Raw genomic sequence first — 21,459 nt, 5'->3', positions numbered from 1 at the left:
GTTTTCTCTGTAGTGGTTGAGGACATTTTTATCACCTCAGGCCACTTCGAATGAGCATCCACTGCTATTAAGAACATTGAGTCCATGAATGGACCAGCAAAATCAATATGCACCCGTTGCCATGGAGAGGAGGACCACTCCCATGGGTGTAGTGGGGCATGTGGTGGTGCATTTTGGACCTTCTGGCATCCTGAGCAGCTCTTGGTTAGGTCTTCGATTTGTTGATCGATTCCCGGCCACCACACATAAACCCTAGCAAGGCTTTTCATTTTCACTCCCCCCAGATGACCTTCATGTAGCGCATTTAGCACTCTCTCCCTTAACTTGGGTGGAATCACACTCTGGATCCACACATCACTGTCCCCTGGCATACTGACAGCTGTTCTCTTCTGGATGAGAATGCAGGCAACAGTGAGTCGCCATGTGTTGGCCATCCCCTCACCGTCAAATCATATACCCGAGACAGCGTCGGATCATTGCGGGTCTCCTTCTCTATATCCGCGTTCGTTACTGGCAATCGTTCAATTATTGACGAATAAAATATCTCGATAGGGTCCACTGCTGGTGCTTCCTCCACAGTAGGCAGTGGCAGGCGCGATAGCCCATCAGCGTTTCCATGCTGTTTCGTGCCTTTATATTCTATTTCATATTGATTCGCCTCTAGAAACAGGGACCATCTTTGTAACCGTTGTGCAGTCATCACTGGAACGCCCTTCTTAGGATTAAAGATGGAGACAAGTGGTTGGTGGTCAGTCAGCAAGGTGAACTTCTGCCCATGCAGATAGTGATTGAACTTTTTCACTCCCCACACTAGGCTGAGGGCCTCCCTGTCAATCTGGGTGTAGTTACGCTCGGCTGAGGTTAGTCACCGAGACGCAAAGGCTACTGGCCTCTCCAACCCGTCTGGGAATTTGTGCGACAGCACCGCTCCAGTACCATAGGGTGATGCATCACATGCCAAACGAATTGGTAGTGCTGGGTTGAAATGGGCCAACACCTCTTTAGATGTGATCAATTCTTTACACTACTGAAAAGCTTGTCTACGTTCGTCATTCCACTTCCATGGTACCCCTGTTTGCAGTAGGGTGTTCAGTGGGTGTAATACCGTGGACAAATTTGGTAAGAACTTATGGTAGTAGTTTACCAGCGCGAGGAACGACCTCAGTTGTGACACATTTTCCGGTGCTGGAGCCTTGACTACTGCCTCAATCTTTTCAGGGGGCTTATGTAACCCCTCTTCATCGATGATGTGGCCACAATACGAGATCTGTTTCTGGAAAAACTTGCACGTGTGGCGATTAGCTCGTAGCCCATACTCCTTTAATCTGGTGAGCACCTTCTCCAAGTTGGCAAGCTGATCACTGTCATTTTTGCCCGTGACCAGGATGTCGTCCAAATAACACTGGGTCCCTGGAACCCCTTGCAGGACTTGATCCATTGCCCTTTGCCAAATAGCCGGAGCTGATGCTACCCCGAACACCAGCCGATTGTATTGATAGAGACCTTTATGAGTGTTAATCGTAAGATATTGTTTCACGGCTTCTTCTACCTCCATTTGCAAGTACGCCTGGGCTAGATCAATTTTGGTGAAGCGTTTACCTCCAGATAGCGAGGCGAAAATTTCCTCAATTCGTGGAAGCGGATATTGTACCGTGTGAAGGAGTGGGTTCACTGTCACCTTAAAATCCCCACAGATGCGAACCTTCTTTGGTTCCCCAGGCGTATTACTCAACGACCTCTTCATTACAGGAACGATGGGTGTAGCCCACTCGCTCCAGTCTACTTTGGACAGTACTCCTGAACGTTCCAACCCTTCCAGCTCTGCTTCGACAGCTGGTCTGATCGCATAAGGCACTGGTCTGGCCTTAAGAAACTTTGGGCTTGCATTTTCCTCTATTTTAATCGTTGCTGTTATGCCTTTTAGTGTTCCGAGTCCCTCCTGGAACACTTCTTTTGCGTCAGTTAGCATTTTTGACAGTCGGCCAGGTGTGACGTCATCATCCTTTATGGCCTCAACCTTCAGTGCCTGTGTGGAATGCCAATCTAATTGTATCTTCCGGATCCATTCACGTCCTAGCAGTGGTGGTCCTCCATCTGGCAATACATATATGTCCATTTTAGGTATTTCCTGGCCTTTATATATCACTTTCACCCTTATTTTTCCTTTGGGGTAGAATTTTTGCCCCGTGTACATCTTCAAGACAATCTCTGTAGCTTTCAAGGATATATGTGAAAATAGCCGCTTGTAGTCCCTTTGGTTTATGACTGTTAGGGCTGATCCTGTGTCCAATTCCATTTTCACTTGGACTCCGTCTATCTTGAGTGTAACCCAGATAGTCTGGTGATCCTCCATTTTGGTTACCTTATGTAGTTTCAGACAACCCAGCTCCTTGCTTCCGGAGTCTGTGTCACTTTTCTGTTCGTCTGAACTACTGCCCATCCCCTTGTGTACCTTTTTGTACTTCTCCTGTGGAGATTTCTTGCTGTTGGTTTTCTTCCCTGACCTGCAGACTCTTGCTATGTGTCCTGCTTTTCCACACTGTCTGCACACTTGGTCCTTGAACCAACAATCCTTCTGGTCATGTGTTGTTCTGCCGCAGTGATAGCACTTCCCTGTTCCATAGGACATTTCATTGGTGCCATATTCTTGCGGTCTCCGTTCTATCTCTGCAGCGCCCCTTGCGGCTGCTTCGTGTGATACTGCCATACTGAAAGCCTTGTCCAGCGTAAGATCCTTTTCTGATAGAAGCCGTTTCTGGGTTCCTTCACTTTGCAGCCCACACACAAACTTGTCCCTTAACGTATCTGCTAGTCCCGCTCCAAACTGGCAGTGTTCCGATAGCTTGTGCAGTTCTGTTAGGTACTCAGCATTGCTTTCGTCTTTGTGTTGGTTCCTTTTATGGAACTTAAATCATTCTGCTATCAGCAGCGGTGTGGGGTTTAAGTGGTCCTGTAGGATTTCTACTATGCTTTCGAAATTCTTGTTCACAGGCTTCTCTGGGGTTATTAGGTTTCGCAGTAACCCATAAGTTTTTGCACCCATGGAATTTAACAAAACCAGTGCTTTCCTAGCATCTGGTACTTCATTCGCCCTGCAGTACACCTCAATACGTTCCACATATGTCGCCCAATATTCGACTTCATTGTCGAAAGTAGAGATACTGCCACTCTTCGGCATCCCTGGGTGTGATTTAACTGTCAAAAATGGCATCTCCCGCGCTTCCCCTTTTTCTCCGCTGGCACAAAATGGCGTCTGCTGCGCTTTCCTTCCTTCCCGCGCTCGCCCTTCTTCTCCGCTGCGGCTTCTAAAAATGGCATCTCCTGCACTCTCCCCTTCTTTTCCACAGCTCAATGGCGTCTCCCGCGCTCTCCCTTCTTCTCCCCGCGGACACTTTTCAGCCCTTGAGCCCTGGCTGTGCTCTGCGCGTTCTTTTTTTTTTGAGGCATTTTTCCCGTTTCCGCCGCTCGGTCCTGAACCCGGCTGTTGATTTACCCTCTCTCTCTCCATTTTGTTTTTCCTCGACGCCGCTCGGTTTTCAACCCCTGGCTGCGCCCTGTGCGCTTCACCCTCTGTCTTACCCCGTCGACGCTGCTCGGCTTTCTCTCCGCCGTCGGTCGGCTCCGGCCGCCGCTGTCCGGGAAGGGTCTGCGCTGTACCTGTCATCAGTCTATTGCTGATCATCATGGCTGGGGAACCAAGCCCGGCTCTCCACAGCCTCCCCTGCGATGTTCACTCTCTGCCAGAAGACTGGGCGGTTGCTCGTGGTCGACGCCCATGTTTCTGGCCTCGACTTTCTTCCACTGCCCTCCTGGAGCGAATCCTCGAAGGGAAATGCAGAGTTGCAGGTAGATTCGAATTGACACTCGTCGCCACTGTTAGATCCGTGATTCTGAGAGTATGATGTTTTTCAATAACCACACGGATGCTGTAACTTAACAATCAACAGTTATTTACTGGAGTAGGGTAGTCTCAGATTGGGGGTACAGAGGCATGCGCAAGGCTTATATACAGGTGTGGTCACTGCCAGTACTACAGTATACAGGAGCTGTAAAAGTAGTTCTCTCTTAAAGGTACATACACTACACCAGTGATGTCTGGTCTATGCTCTGTGCTTTACCCCAGTGATGTCTGGTCTGTGCTCTGTGCTTTACCTCAGTGATGTCTGGTCTGTGCTCTGTGCTTTACTCCAGTGTTGTCTGGTCTCAGCTCTGTGCTTTGCCTCAGTGTTCTCTGGTCTGTGCTCTGTGCTTTACCCCAATGATGTCTGGTCTGGGCTCTGTGCTTTACCTCAGTGATGTCTGGTCAGTACTCTGTACTTTACTCCAGTGATGTCTGGCCTGGGCTCTGTGCTTTACCCCACTGACGTCTGGTCTGTGCTCTGTGCTTTACCCCACTGATGTCTGGTCTGGGTTCTGTGCTTTACCTCAGTGATATCTGGTCTGTGCTCTGTGCTTTACTCCAGTGATGTCTGGTCTGGGCTCTGTGCTTTACCCCAGTGATGTCTGGTCTGTGCTCTGTGCTTTACCCCACTGATATCTGGTCTGTGCTCTGTGCTTTACCCCACTGATGTCTGGTCTGTGCTCTGTGCTTTACCCCACTGATGTCTGGTCTGTGCTCTGTGCTTTACCTTTGTGATGTCTGGTCTCTGCTCTGTGCTTTACTCCAGTGTTGTCTGGCCTCAGCTCTGTGCTTTACCTCAGTGATGTCTGGTCTGTGCTCTGTGCTTTACCCCACTGATATCTGGTCTGTGCTCTGTGCTTTACCCCACTGATGTCTGGTCTGTGCTCTGTGCTTTACCTTTGTGATGTCTGGTCTCTGCTCTGTGCTTTACTCCACTGATGTCTGGTCTGTGCTCTGTGCTTTACCTCAGTGATGTCTGGCATGTGCTCTGTGCTTTACTCCAGTGTTGTCTGGTCTGTGCTCTGTGTTTTACCCCAGTGATGTCTGGTGTATGCTCTGTGCTTTACCCCACTGATGGCTGGTCTGTGCTTTACCCATCTGATGTCTGGTCTGTGCTGGATGGAGAGTCCAGAAATAGGGGGCATAGTCTCAGGATAAGGGGTTGGCCATTGAAAACTGAGATGAGGAGTAATTTCTTTACTCAGGGGGTTGTCAACCTTTGGAATTCTCTGACCCAGAGGGTTGTGGATGCTGAGTCTTTGAGTATATTTAAGGCTGAGATTGATAGATTTTTTGACTGTAACGCAATTGTAATGTATGTACCTTTAAGAGGGAGAACTACTTTTTACAGCTCATGTATACTGTAGTACCGGCAGTGACCACACCTGTATATAACGTTGAGTAGTAATCTGTACAGATCAGTTGCAGTCTGAGCCACGTTGAGTAAACACCGTTTGTACCGTTCTCCGCAGTCTGTGTCTGACATAACAGTGGCGACGAGGCAGATTCGAACCTACCTGCAACTCTGCATCACCTCCCAGGGATTCGCTCCTGGAGAACAGTGGAAGGAGGTCGAGTCCAAAAGCACGGGCGTCGACCACGGGCAACCGCCCAGTCATCCAGCAGAGATTTGAGCATCGCAGGGGAGGCTGTCAAGAGCCAGGCTTGGCTTTCCAGTCACGGTGGTCCAGCAAAACGGGCTGGCAACAGGTACTGCGCAGACCCTTCCCGGACAGCGGCGGGCTAGAGCCCGACCGAGCGGCACAGAAAAAGGCCGAGCAGCGTCGATGGGGGAGAGAGAGAGGGCAGAGCGCACAGGGCGCAGCCGGTGTTCAGGACCGAGCGGTGTCAACGGGGGAGACGGGAGAGAGCAGAGCGCAGCCGGTGTTCAAGGGCCGAGCAGCGTCAACGGGGGAGAGAGGCGCGCAGGAAAACGCGAGGCGCTGCCATTGCCACTGTAGTGTATGTAAAGTCTGTGGGTTGTTTAGTTAATTAATACACAGACTCCAAGAGTAACTTAAAACAGGACTTTACTATTCGAAGGTCAGGGCGAATCTGCCCAATAACTCCTGGCACAACACTTATATACTGGTGTGGTCACCGTCGGTATTACCGTATACAGAAGCCAAACAAAGTAGTGCCACACCTAAAATAGTTCTCTTAAAGGTGAACGGTTACATACAATAGTTCTCTTAAAGGTAGACGGGTACATACACTACAGTGTATGTACCTTTAAGAGAGAACTACTTTTACAGCTCCTGTATACTGTAGTACCGGCAGTGACCACACCTGTATATAAGCCTTGAGCAGGCAGTCCAAAGATGTGCGGGTTAGGTTGATTGGCTATGATAAATTGACCCTTAGTGTTAGGGGGATTAAATACGTGGGGTTACAAGGATAGGGTGGGATATGTGTTGGTGTAGGGGTTACGGGGATCGGGTGGGATATGTGTCGGGCAGGCTCGATGGGCCGAAATGGCCTCTATCTGCACTGTGGGGTTTCTGTGATTCTGTGATTCTGTGATCTGTACTGTCAGTCTTTAGACTACCCTCCTCCAGTAAACACCTGTTGATTGTTAATTTACAACCTCCGTCCAGTTATTGGAAAACACCATACTTTAAGAATCACGGATTCAACAGTGGCGACGAGGTCGATTCGAATCTACCTGTAACTCTGCATTTCCTTCAAGGATTCGCTCCGGGAGGACGGTGGAAGAAAGTCGAGGCCAGAAGCACGGGCGTCGACCACGAGCAACCGCCCAGTCATCCGGCAGAGAGTGAACATCGCAGGGGAGGCTGTTGAGAGCTGGGCTTGGTTCTCCAGCCACGACGATCCAGCAACAGACTGGCAACAGGTACAGTGCAGACCCTTCCCGGACAGCGGCGGCTGGAGCCGACCGATGGCACAGAAAAGGCCGAGCAGCGTCGACGGTGTAAGAGAGAGGGTGAAGCGCACAGGGCGCAGCCGGGGGTTGAAGACCGAGCGGCGTCGACGGAAAACAAAAAGAGAGAGAGGGTAAAGCACAGCCGGGGTTCAGGACCGAGCAGCGGCAATGAGAGAGGCGCACAGGAGAATGCGCAGAGCGCAGCCAGGGCTCAAGGGCTGAGCAGCATCCACGGGGAATGAAAGGAAGCGCGGGAGATGCCATTGAGCCGCGGAGAAGAAGGGAGAGCGCGGGAGATGCCATTTTAGAAGCCGCAGCGGAGAAGAAGGGCGAGCGCGGGAAGAAAGGAAAGTGCGGGAGATGCCATTTTGAGCCAGCAGAGAAGAAGGGAGAGCGCGGGAGACGCCATTTTAGACAGTTTAACCACACCCAGGGATGCCGAAGAGTGGCAGTGTCACTGCGTTCGACAATGAAGTCGAAGATTGGGCGACATATGTGGAACGCATTGAGGTGTACTGCAAGGCGAATGAAGTGCCAGATGCTAGGAAAGCACTGGTTTTGTTGAATTCCATGGGTGCAAAAACTTATGGCTTACTGCGAAACCTAATAACCCCAGAGAAGCCAGTGGATAAGAATTTCAAAAGCATAGTGGGAATCCTCCAGGACCACTTAAACCCCACACAGCTGCTGATAGCAGAAAGATTTAAGTTCCACAAAAGGAACCAGCATAAAGATGAAAGTAATGCTGAGTACTTAACGGAACTGCGCAAGCTATCGAAACACTGCCAGTTTGGATTGGGACTAGCAGATACGTTAAGGGACAAGTTTGTGTGTGGGCTTCAAAGTGAAGGAACCCAGAAATGGCTTCTATCAGAAAAGGATCTTAAGCTGGACAAGGCTTTCAGCATGGCAGTATCACATGAAGCAGCCGCACGGGGCGCTGCAGAGATACAACGGAGACCGCAAGAATATGGCACCAATGAAATGTCATATGGAGCAGGGAAGTGTTATCGCTGCGGCAGAACAACACACGACCAGAAGGATTGTTGGTTCAAGGACCAAGTGTGCAGACAGTGTGGAAAAGCAGGACACATAGCAAGAGTCTGCAGGTCAGGGAAGAAAACCAGCAGCAAGAAATCTCCACAGGAGAAGTACAAAAAGGTACATAAGGTGATGGACAGTAGTTCAGACGAACAGAAAAGTGATACAGACTCCGGAAGTAAGGAGCTGGGTTGTCTGAAACTACATAAGGTAATTAAAATGGAGGATCACCAGACTATCTGGGTCACGCTCAAGATAGACGGAGTCCAAGTGAAAATGGAATTGGACACAGGATCAGCCCTAACAGTCATAAACCGAAGGGATGGCAAGCGGCTATTTTCACATATACCCTTGAAAGCTACAGAGATTGTCTTGAAGACGTACACGGGGCAAAAAGTCTACCCCAAAGGAAAAATAAGGGTGAACGTGACATACAAAGGCCAGGAAATACCCAAAATGGACCTATATGTATTGCCAGATGGAGGACCACCACTACTAGAACGTGATTGGATCCGGAAGATACAATTAGATTGGCATTCCATACAGGCACTGAAGGTTGAGGCCAAAAAGGATGACGACGTCACACCTGGACGACTGTCAAAAATGCTAACTGACGCAAAAGAAGTGTTCCAGGAGGGACTCGGAACACTAAAAGGCATAACAGCGACCATTAAAATAGAGGAAAGTGCAAGCCCAAAGTGTTTTAAGGCCAGACCGGTGCCTTATGCGATCCGACCAGCCGTCGAAGCAGAGCTGGAAGGTTTGGAATGTTCAGGAGTACTGTCCAAAGTGGACTGGAGCGAGTGGGCTACACCCATCATTCCTGTAATGAAGAGGTCGTTGAGTAATACGCCTGGGGAACCAAAGAAGGTCCGCATCTGTGGGGATTTTAAGGTGACAGTGAACCCAGTCCTTCACACGGTACAATATCCGCTTCCACGGATTGAGGATATTTTCGCCTCACTATCTGGAGGTAAACGCTTCACTAAGATTGATCTGGCGCAGGCGTACCTGCAAATGGAGGTAGAAGAAGCCTCAAAACAATAACTCATGATCAGCACTCATAAAGGTCTCTACCAATACAACCGGCTGGTGTTCGGGGTAGCATCGGCTCCGGCTATTTGGAAAAGGGCAATGGATCAAGTCCTGCAAGGGATTCCAGGGACCCAGTGTTATTTAGACGACATCCTGGTCACGGGCGAAAATGACAGTGATCACCTCGCCAACCTGGAGAAGGTGCTCACCAGATTAAAGGAATATGGGCTACGAGCTAATCGCCACAAGTGCGAGTTTTTCCAGAAGCAGATCTCGTATTTGTTGTGTATGTAATATGTGTGCTACTTTGAACCTATGGACAGGACTGCACTACTTGTAGGGCGTAGTGATACGCAGTACCACTCCTGGCCATAGGGGTATAAATAGTACTGTGGGTACTGATCTCCCCTCAGTTCCCGCCTGTGGGCATGAAGTAAAGATCTACGTGTAGTCCCTACCTCCAACCAGTAAAGACCTGTTTGAGTTATACGTTTAAGTCTTTGTGTTAATTGTTCAATACAATACACATACTTAACAGTATTGTGGCCACGTTATTGATGAAGAGGGGTTACATAAGTCCCCTGAAAAGGTTGAGGCAGTAGTCAAGGCTCCAGCACTGGAAAATGTGTCACAACTGAGGTCGTTCCTCGGGCTGGTGAAGTACTACCATGAGTTCATACCAAATTTGTCTACAGTATTACACCCACTGAACACCCTACTGCAAACGGGGGTACCATGGAAGTGGAATGACGAATGTAAACGAGCTTTCCAGAAGTGCAAAGAATTGGTCACATCAAAAGAGGTGTTGGCCCATTTCAACCCAGCACTACCAATTCAGTTGGCATGTGAAGCATCACCCTATGGTATTGGAGCGGTGCTGTCGCACAAATTCCCAGACGGGTTGGAGAGGCCAGTAGCCTTTGCATCTCGGTCACTAACCTCAGCCGAGCGCAACTACGCCCAGATTGACAGGGAGGCCCTCAGCCTAGTGTGGGGCATAAAAAAATTCAACCACTCTCTGCATGGGCAGAAGTTCACCTTGCTGACTGACCACCAACCACTTGTCTTCATCTTTAATCCAAAGAAGGGCGTTCCGGTGATGACTGCACAACGGCTGCAAAGATGGTCCCTTTTTCTAGGGGCAAACCAATATGAAATAGAATATAAGGGCACGAAACAGCATGGAAACGCTGATGGGCTATCACGCCTGCCACTGCCTACTGTGGAGGAAGCACCAGCAGTGGACCCTATCGAAATATTTTATTCGTCGATAATTGAACGCTTGCCAGTAACGAACGCGGATATAGAGAAGGAGACCCGAAATGATCCGACACTGTCTCGGGTATATGATTTGACGGTGAAGGGATGGCAAACACATGGCGACTCACTGTTGCCAGCATTCTCATCCAGAAGAGAACAGCTGTCAGTATGCCAGGGGACAATGATGTGTGGATCCCGAGTGGTAATTCCACCCAAGTTAAGGGAGAGAGTGCTCAATGAGCTTCACGAAGGCCATCTGGGAGGGGTGAAAATGAAAAGCCTTGCTAGGGCTTATGTGTGGTGGCCGGGGATCGATCAACAAATTGAGGACCTACAAAGAGCTGCTCAGGATGCCAGAAGGTCCAAAATGCACCACCACATGCCCCTCTACACCCATGGGAGTGGCCCTCCTCTCCATGGCAACGTGTGCATATTGATTTTGCTGGTCCATTCATGGACTCAATGTTCTTAATAGCGGTGCATGCGCACTCGAAATGGCCTGAAGTTATCAAAATGTCCTCCACCACTACAGAGAAAACGATTGCAGTCCTACGGACCATATTTGCCAGGAACGGCTTGCCAGAGCAGATTTGCTCTGATAACGGACCACAGTTTGTGTCCGAAGAGTTTCAGAAATTTATGAGAAGGAATGGGGTAAGGCATTACCCATCCGCCCCGTATCATCCAGCCACAAATGGATTGGCTGAGAGGTTTGTACAAACCTTTAAAAAGGCAATAAGGGCCATGTGCGATGATGACATTCCACTACAGCATAAGGTGGACAATTTCCTGTTAGCCTACAGAAATGCGACACATGCAGTTACCAACCAGCCCCCGGCCATGATGTTCTTTAACCGAATGTTGAGATCTCGTCTGGATTTGCTCAGGCCAAATGTGCGAAGAAATGTTGAGGATAAGCAATTCCAGCACATCCATGAGAAGCCGACAAGGAGCTTCAATGTAGGACAACCAGTCTTGACCCGCGACTACCGAACAGAGAAATGGCAACCCGGAACGATATGCACACAGCAAGGGCCACTAATGTACACAGTGGATGTCGGGGAGAACATTGTGAGGCGACACGTCGACCAGATCCTAGCGTCACAGGAACGAGTCAACCCCATGTCTCGTGTACCTGGGGATGAACCCGACATACCGTAGCATCTATCCCAGAAACAGTAGCAGCGGAAACTGATGAACTAACCAACGAAAGGGGGCCAGAATCACCTCTGCACCAAGAACAAGACACTCAGGAAAGGCGCTATCCAGAAAGGATCAGGAAGCCGCCCCAACGACTGAATCTATAAATGGACTATTTCAGTTAAATGTGCATGTTAAAGTGTTAACTGTTATTTGAATGTTATGGGTACTGTTAATCTAAAAGGGGAGGAATTGTAGTGTATGTACCTTTAAGAGGAGAACTACTTTACAGATCCAGTATACTGTAGTACCGGCAGTGACCACACCTGTATATAAGCCTTGAGCAGGCATCTGTACTGTCAGTCTTTAGACTACCCTCCTCCAGTAAACACCTGTTGATTGTTAATTTACAGCCTCCGTCTAGTTATTGGAAAACACCATACTTTAAGAATCACGGATTCAACAGCCACGAGGACCGCAGAGAGCGGCGTTGGCAGCAGCGCAGGAGCAGCGCGTGAAACCCACAGGGCGTCGCCATTTGCCACGAGGACCGCCGAGAGCAGCGTTGGCAGCAGCGCGGGAGACGCCATTTTAAGCTGCAGCAGGGAAGAAAGGAAAGCGCGGGAGATGCCATTTTAAGACAGTCTAACCACACCCAAAAATGCCAAAGAGTGGCAGTATCACAGCGTTCGACAATGAAGTCAAAGATTGGACGACATATGTCGAACGCATAGAAGTATACTGCAAGGCGAATGAAGTGCCAGATGACAAGAAAGCGCTGGTATTGTTGAATTCAATGGGTGCAAAAACGTATGGCTTACTACGAAACCTAGTAACCCCAGAGAAGCCATTAGAAAAGGATTTTGAAAACATAGTGTCAATCCTACAGGACCACTTAAACCCCACACCGCTGCTGATAGCAGAAAGATTTAAGTTTCACAAAAGGAACCAGCATAAAGATGAAAGAAATGCTGAGTATTTAACGGAACTGCGCAAGCTATCGAAACACTGCCAGTTTGGAACAGGACTAGCAGATACTTTAAGGGACAAGTTTGTGTGTGGGCTTCAAAGTGAAGGAACCCAGAAACGGCTTTTATCTGAAAAGGACCTTACGCTGGAAAAGGCTTTCAACATTGCGGTATCATATGAAGCAGCAGCACGGGGCGCTGCAGAGATACAACAGAGACCGCAAGATTATGGCACAAACGAAATGTCATATGGAACAGAGAAGTGCTATCACTGCGGCAGAACAACACACGACCAGAATGATTGCTGGTTCAAAGACAAAGTGTGCAGACAGTGTGGAAAAGTAGGACACATAGCACGAGTCTGCAGGTCGGGAAAGAAAACCAGCAATAAGAAACCGACCAAAGGAAAGTACAAGAAGGTACATAAGATAACGTAGAATAGTTCAGACGAACAAAAGAGTGATAACGACTCCGAAAGCAGGGAACTGAGTTGTCTGAAACTACATAATGTGATCACAACAGAGGATCACCGAACCATTTGGGTCACTCTCAAGATAGCAGGAGTCCAGGTAAAGATGGAATTGGACAGAGTATCAGCCCTAACAGTCATAAACCGACGGGACTATGAGCGGCTATTCTCACATATACCCTTGAGAGACACAAAAATTATTCTGAAGATGTACACGGGGCAAAAAGTCTACCCCAAAGGAAAAATAAGGGTGACCGTTATATATAACGGTAAGGAAACACCAAAACTAGACCTGTATGTATTGCAAGATGGAGGACCACCATTACTGGGACGTGAATGGATCCGGAAAATACAACTGGATTGGCATTCCATACAGGCACTGACTGTGGCTGACAAAAAGGATGACGACGTCACACCTGGGTGACTGTCAAAGATCCTAACTGATGCGAAAGAAGTGTTCCAGCAAGGACTCGGAACACTAAAAGGCATGACAGCGACGATTAAAATTGAAGAAAACGCAAGTCCAACATTTTTTAAGGCCAGACCGGTACCTTATGCAATCCGCCCAGCCGTCGAAGCAGAGCTGGAGAGTCTGGAACGTTCAGGTGTACTGTCCAAAGTAGACTGGAGCGAGTGGGCTATACCCATCGTCCCTGTGATGAAAAAGTCGTTGAGCAGCACGTCTGGGGAACCAAGGAAGGTTCGCATCTGTGGGGACTTTAAGGTAACAGTGAACCCATTCCTTCACACCGTACAATATCCACTTCCGTGGATTGAAGATATTTTCGCCTCGCTATCTGGAGGGAAATGCTTCACTAAGATTGATCTGGCCCAGGCGTATCTGCAAATGGAGGTAGAAGAAGCATCAAAAAAATACCTCACAATCAACACCCATAAAGGTCTCTACCAATACAACCGGCTGGTATTCGGGGTAGCATCAGCTCCGGCTATTTGGCAGAGGGCAATGGAACAAGTCCTGCAAGGGATCCCAGGGACCCAGTGTTATTTGGACGACATCCTGGTCACGGGCGAAAATGATAGTGATCACCTTGCCAACCTGGAGCAGGTGCTCACTAGATTGCAGGAATATGGGCTCCTAGCTAACCGCCCCAAATGTGAGTTTTTTAGAAAACAGATCTCGTATTGTGGCCACGTTATCGATAAAGAGGGGATACATAAGTCCCCAGAGAAGATTGAGGCTGTAGTCAAGGCTCCAGCACCGGAAAATGTGTCACAACTGCGGTCGTTCCTCGGGCTGGTAAACTACTACCATAAGTTCTTTCCAAATTTGTCTACAATACTACACCCACTGAACACCCTACTGCAAACTGGGGTGCCATGGAAGTGGAGTGACGAATGTAGACGAGCTTTCCAGAAGAGCAAAACACTAATCACATCAAAAGAGGTATTGGCCCATTACAACCCAGCATTACCAATTCGGTTGGCATGTGATGCGTCACCCTACGGCATTGGAGCGGTGCTGTCGCACCAATTCTCAGACAGCTCAGAGAGGCCAATAGCCTTTGCGTCACGATCACTAACCTCAGCCGAGCGTAACTACGCCCAGATTGACAGGGAGGCCCTCAGCCTAGTGTGGGGAGTGAAAAAGTTCAATCACTATCTGCACGGACAGAAATTCACCTTGCTGACTGATCACCAGCCTCTTGTCTCCATTTTTAATCCAAAGAAGGGCGTTCCAGTGATGACTGCGCAACGACTACAAAGATGGTCACTTTTTCTAGGGGCGCACCACTATGAGATTGAATATAAGGGCACGAAACAGCATGGAAATGCTGATGGGCTATCACGCCTTCCACTGCCTACTGCGGAGGAAGCACCAGCAGTGGATCCTGTCGAAATATTCCATTCAAATATAGTTGAATACCCACCGGTAACTAACGCTTGTATCGAAAAGGAAACCCGAAATGACCCCACACTGTCTCGGGTATATGATTTGACGGTGAAGGGATGGCCAGCACATGGCGACTCACTGTTGCCAGCATTCTCGACAAGGAGAGAACAGCTGTCAGTGTGCCGGGGGACCTTGATGTGTGGATCCCGAGTGGTAATTCCACCCAAGTTAAGGGATAGAGTGCTCAATGAGCTTCATGAGGGTCATCTGGGAGGGGTAAAAATGAAAAGCCTAGCCAGGGCTTATGTGTGGTGGCTGGGAATCGATAAACAAATCGAGGACCTGACCAAGAGCTGCTCAGGATGCCAGAAAGTCCAAAATGCACCACCACAGGCCCCTCTACACCCATGGGAGTGGCCCTCATCTCCATGGCAACGGGTGCATATTGATTTTGCTGGTCCATTCACGGACTCAATGTTTTTAATAGCCATGGATGCGCACTCGAAATGGCCTGAGGTCATTAAAATGTCCTCCACCACCACGGAGAAAACTATTGCATTCCTACGGACCATTTTTGCCAGGAATGGCTTGCCAGAACAGATTTGCTCTGACAACGGACCACAGTTTGTGTCCGAAGAGTTCCGGAGGTTCTTGAAAAAGAATGGGGTAAGGCATTACACATCCGCCCCGTATCATCCAGCCACAAATGGATTGGCTGAGAGGTTCGTACAAACCTTTAAGAAGGCAATAAAGGCTATGTACAATGACAACATTCCGCTGCAGCACAAGGTGGACAATTTCCTGTTCGCCTACCGGAATGTGACACATGCAGTCACCAACCAGGCCCCTGCCATGATTTTCTTTAACCGAAGGTTAAGATGTCGCCTGGATTTGCTCAGACCAAATGTACGAAGAGATGTTGAGAGTAAGCAATTCCAGCACATCCATGAGAAGCCAACAAGGAGCTTCAATGTAGGGCAACCAGTCTTGGCCCGCGACTACCGAACAGAAAAATGGCAGCCAGGAACGATATGCACACGGCAGGGCCCACTAATGTACACAGTGGACGTTGGGGAGAGCATCGTGAGACGCCATGCTGACCAGATCCTAGAGTCACAGGAACAATTCAACCCCATGCCTCGCCCATACGTACCTGGTGATGAACCCGACGTACAGGTAGCATCTACCCCAGAAACAGTAGCATCGGAAGCTGATGAACCAACCGACGACAGGTGGCCAGAATCGCCTCCGCACCAAGAGCAAGACACTCAGGAAAGGCGCGATCCAGAAAGGATCAGGAAGCCTCCCCAAAGACTGAATTTATAAATAGACTATTTTCAGCTAATGTTGCATGTTAAAAGTGTTAATTGTAATTAGTTTGATATTTAATTGTTAAATGAGTGTTATGGTACTGTTAATCTAAAAGGGGAGGAATTGTAATGTATGTACCTTTAAGGGGGAGAACTACTTTTTACAGCTCATGTATACTGTAGTACCGGCAGTGACCACACCTGTATATAACGTTGAGTAGTAATCTGTACAGTTCAGTTGCAGTCTGAGCCACGTTGAGTAAACACCGTTTGCACCGTTCTCCGCAGTCTGTGTCTGATTATACACGGACACAACAGCAATCAAGGGATATGGGGATTGTGCGGAAAGTGGAGTTGAGGTGGAAGATCAGCCATGGTCTTACTGAACGGCAGAGCAGGCTCGAGGGGCCAAATGGCCTACTCCTGCACCTAATTCTTATGTTTTTAGTCTTCCAAAGTTCTTTTGACTCAGGAACTGTTCTTTTAGATTGAAAAATTGCGCATGTCTCTCTGCTATTTAAGAATGGTGAGGGAGGGAAACCAGAGAATTATAGACCAGTTAGCCTAACATCTGTTGTCGGGAAATTGCTAGAGTCTATAATTAATGATAGGGTAACTGAACACCTTGAAAATTTTCAGCTGATCAGAGAGAGCCAGCATGAATTTGTAAAGGTAGGTCATGCCTGACAAACCTGATCGAATTTTTGAGGAGGTGACTAATGTAGTGGACAGGGGAATGTGGGAGTACCTTCACCATACGAACTGCAGCGGTTCAAGAAGGCGGCTCACCACCACCTTCTCAAGGGCAATTAGGGATGTGTAATAAATGCTGGCTTTGCCAGCGACTCCCACATCCTATAAATGAACAAATTAAAAAAAACGGACTTCAAGAAGACATTTGATAAAGTCCCTCATAAGAGCCTATTAACTAAAGTTGAAGCCCACGGAGTTGAGGGCAAATTTTGACCTGGTTAGGAAATTGGCTGAGCAGCAGGAGACAGAGAGTAGGGATAATGGGCAGATACTCTAATTGGCAGGATGTGACTAGTGGTGTCCCACACGGATCTGTGTTGGGGCCTCAACTATTCACCGTACTTATTAACAACTTAGATGATGGGATAGAAAGCCACATATCCAAATTTGCTGATGACACAAAGATAGGAGGCATTGTAAGTGCAGTGTAGTTGGAAGCATAAAATTGCAAAGACATATTGGTAGATTAAGCGAATGGGTAAAACTGTGGCAAATGGATTTCAATGTAGGCAAATATGAGGTCATTCACTTTGGACCTAAAAAGGATAGAACAGGGTACTTTCTAAATGGTGAAAAGCTAAAAACAGTGGAAGCCCAGAGACTTGGGGGTCCAGGTACATAGATGATTAAAATGTCATGAACAGGTACAGAAAATAATCAAAAAGGCTAATGGAATGCTGGCCTTTATATCTAGGGGAATAAAATATGAGGGGGTAGAAGTTGTGCTTCAGCTATACAAAGCCCTGGTTAAACCACACCTGCAGTACTGTAAGCAGTCTGGGCACCACACTGTAGGAAGGATATACTGGCCATCAGACAGTGTAGGTTTACCAGAATGATACCCAGTCTCCAAGGGTTAAATTACGAGGAGAGATTACACAAACCAGGGTTGTATCCTCGGCATTTAGAAGGTTAAGGGGTGAGTGGATCAAAGTTTTCAAGATATTAAGGGGAACAGCTAGCGTAGATAGAAAGAAACTATTTCTATTGGTTGGTGAGTCTAGGACTAGGGGGCATAGTATAAAAATTAGAGCCAAACCTTTCAGGAGTGAAATTAGGAAACATTTCTACACACAAAGGGTGGTGAAAGTTTGGAACACTTCTCCGCAAATGGCAATTGATGCTAGATCAATTGTTAATTTTAAATCTGAGATTGATAGCTTTTTGTTAACCAAAGGTATTAAGGGATATGGGGCAAAGGAGGGTATATGGAGTTAGGTCGCAGATCAGCCATGATCCTGGGCTTTATAAATAGAGGCATAGAGTACAAAAGCAAGGAAGTTATGATGAACCTTTATAAAACACTGGTTCTGCCAAAACTGGAGTATTGTGTCCAATTCTGGGCACCGCACTTTAGGAAGGATGTAAAGGCCTTAGAGAGGGTGCAGAAAAAATTTACAGGAATGGTTCCAGGGATGAGGGACTTCAGTTACGTGGATAGATTGGAGAAGCTGGGTTGTTCTCCTTAGAGCAGAGAAGGTTGAGAGGAAATTTGATAGAGGTGTTCAAAATCATGAGGGGTCTAGACAGAGTAGATAGAGAGAAACTGTTCCCATTGGCGGAAGGGTTGAGAACCAGAGGACACAGATTTAAGGTGACTGGCAGAAGAAAATCTTTTTTATGCAGCGAGTGGTTAGGTTCTGGAATGCACTGCCCGAAAAGGTGGTGGAGGCAGATTGTGTGTTCTCCCCTCACCCCCACACACATGTGTCCTCCACACAAACACACAAAGTGGCTTTCAAAAGGGAATTGGATAAGAACTTGAAGGAAAAAAATTGCAAGGCTACGGAGAAAGGGGGGGGAGGAGTGGGACTAGCTGAATTGCTCTTGCAGAGAGCCGGCACGGACTCGATAGGCCGAATGGCTTCCTTCTGTGTTGTAACCATTCTATGATTCTATGATCTCATTGAATGATGGAACAGGATCGAGGGGCTAAATGGCCTACTCCTGCTCCTATGTTCCTATGACTCATTAGCATTTTTCATGCTATGAACACGGTCCCACTAGAATGTTCAAATTCACTTCTCAGAGGTCCCTTACAAGCAGGATTGGCTTTCCCTGGGTTTGGGCTGGAGTCGAACCCAATGCCAAAATAACTGAGAGGATAATGTGTCACCTCCTGTGCTCTTGACTTTCCCACATGAACCATGTTGTGTAAGCTACCTGTTGAACAAATGGGACTATTGGTATGGAATCTGTTGACCCTGATTAACAGTGCCAAAAAGAGGGGCGGCATGGTGGCACACACAATGCAGTGGAGCCCCAGTGCACTTGGCAGATATGGCAAGGTATAGCCACAAATCCCCAGATGGTTCTAATCAGCAAATGGAAGGTAGGTGTTTCCCCACATAGGGAAGCAAGGAGAGGCAGTCAGTGACAGAGTCGCTCCGTGCACCTCTCCTGCACCTTTGAGCAACGGGTCAGACACAGCAGCATTGGCAGAGGATGGGGCTGGTGGGGGAATGGGAGAGGCAAATTCCCGGCCCCAGATCTTAGCCGGGGATGGGGCATGTCATAACTTGACCACAAAATTGTTTTTTTTTAAAAGGCAATGAGAATAGTCGATTCCTGTTGAGGCTGTTTTGGAGCAGAGGCACAGGAGTAGGCCATTCAGCCCCTCGGGCCTGTTCCGCCATTCGATTAGATGTTCAGGCATTGAATTAGATGATTGAGATTATTGTCGCAAATGGACTCAGACAAGTGCATCCATCCTTCCCTATGACCGTGCCCAGCTGCAATCTTTAACTTTTCCATTTCCCTAGTAAAACCAGACCACATAAATCCACAGATGGGCCCAGCCAGCTGACAACTATTTATAACAAAACTAGTCCTTGCCTGAGCCAGGGACATTTTGTTTAATCCATAAAACTTAACAATGATATTTATCTCCAGTCCAAACACTACATTTCAAGGCTCAGCACCGGGACCCAGGGGGGAACTGATAGATTTACAGGCAGATGTACGATATTTTATTATTTTATCTTCCTTGTTACAATCCTACTTTGCCAATAGAGCATGGGAGTCAGATTCCACCACAGCTAATGCAATGGCATAGAGATATTTGCAAAGTACAACCAAAGCAATAATGCAAAAAATGAAAACAATTCTAAAAACAACCAAGCTCCATGCAAACTGTGAGATTTCAGTCATTTACTATCTTTAGCTCAGCACCTGCAGTTATTGCTTTTGATTTCTATGAAAAAAACCTCTTATCGTGACTGTAAAAACAGAATGTTCTAATAAAACTCCCAGTATTGCTGAACAGGTGATCTTTAGCCTGGAAACTGGTGAAGGAACACCAGGGAACAAGTTGTGAACAGAAACCACCCAGCCAGACAAAATCCTGCAGGCCACACTGGGGACAAGGAGACTCGCTCCGCTTCGTTCATTTGGAGTCGGATCCACTCTTTTTGTTTTAAAAATCTAAGCTGCACCAACAGATCTCAGTGTTAGAAGTAAAAAAATCACTGTACGTTTTAGACAAGCTTACTATCAGTCTCACTCTTGTTGATCATAAATCTCACTCCTAAAGTTTACTATCTTGAAGAGTTGACAGGTCTGGTAGAGCTTCACTGGTAACAGGCAGCATATCCTGATGTATAAATGTGAATATAATCTCCTTTCTCCCCCCCACCTCCTGTCCTGGAGATACTTCGGGAGGTTTTTCTTTTTGTTGCATCTAGGGAACGCTCAGCTCGCAAGCACAGGAAGAGGGAAAGGAGGGGGTGCAGACACTAACTGGGGGTGAAATTCCAGAGCACCATTTTTGGGAGTTGGATTGGGGGTTTCAGAGCTGCATCGGGGGAGGGGTCGGACGTTGGATCACCGGGAGAGACAGAGGACAGCAGAGTCATCACTGGGGGAGTCATCACCAGGGGAGAGAGAGAGTCATCACCGGGAGAGTCATCACAGGGAGAGTCATCACCAGGAGCGAGAAAGAGAGGGTCAACACCGGGGGAGAGAGAGAGAGTCAACACCGGGAGAGTCATCGCCAGGAGAGAGAAAGAGAGAGTCATCACTGGGGGAGAGAGAGAGAGTCAACACTGGGAGAGTCATCGCCAGGAGAGAGAGACAGAGTCATCACCGGGAGAGTCATCACCGGGAAAGTCATCACTGTGAGAGTCATCACCGGGAAAGTCATCACTGGGAGAGTCATCACCGGGGGTGAGAGAGTCATCACCGGGAGAGAGAGAGTCATCACCGGGAGAGTCATCACTGGGAGAGTCATCACTGTGAGAGTCATCACCGGGAAAGTCATCACTGGGAGAGTCATCACCGGGGGTGAGAGAGTCATCACCGGGAGAGAGAGAGTCATCACCGGGAGAGTCATCACTGGGAGAGTCATCACTGTGAGAGTCATCACCGGGAAAGTCATCACTGGGAGAGTCATCACCGGGGGTGAGAGAGTCATCACCGGGAGAGAGAGAGTCATCACCGGGAGAGTCATCACTGGGAGAGTCATCAGCGGGAGAGTCATCACCGGGGGAGAGAGAGAGAGTCAACACTGGGAGAGTCATCGCCAGGAGAGAGAGACAGAGTCATCACCGGGAGAGTCATCACTGGGAGAGTCATCACCGGGAAAGTCATCACTGGGAGAGTCATCACCGGGGGAGAGAGAGAGAGTCATCACCGGGGGAGAGGGAGTCATCACCGGGAGAGAGAGAGTCATCACCAGGAGAGTCATCACCGGGAGAGTCATCACTGGGAGAGTCATCACTGGGAGAGTCATCACCGGGAAAGTCATCACTGGGAGAGTCATCACCGGGGGAGAGAGAGTCATCACCGGGAGAGAGAGAGTCATCACCGGGGGAGTCATCACTGGGAGAGTCATCAGCGGGAGAGTCAT

This window comes from Somniosus microcephalus, chromosome 4 (genome assembly GCF_052327205.1).
Source record: "Somniosus microcephalus isolate GS21.2 chromosome 4, FLI_Smic_1.0, whole genome shotgun sequence".
NCBI lineage: Eukaryota > Metazoa > Chordata > Chondrichthyes > Squaliformes > Somniosidae > Somniosus > Somniosus microcephalus.
This window is presented reverse-complemented; position numbering follows the sequence as displayed.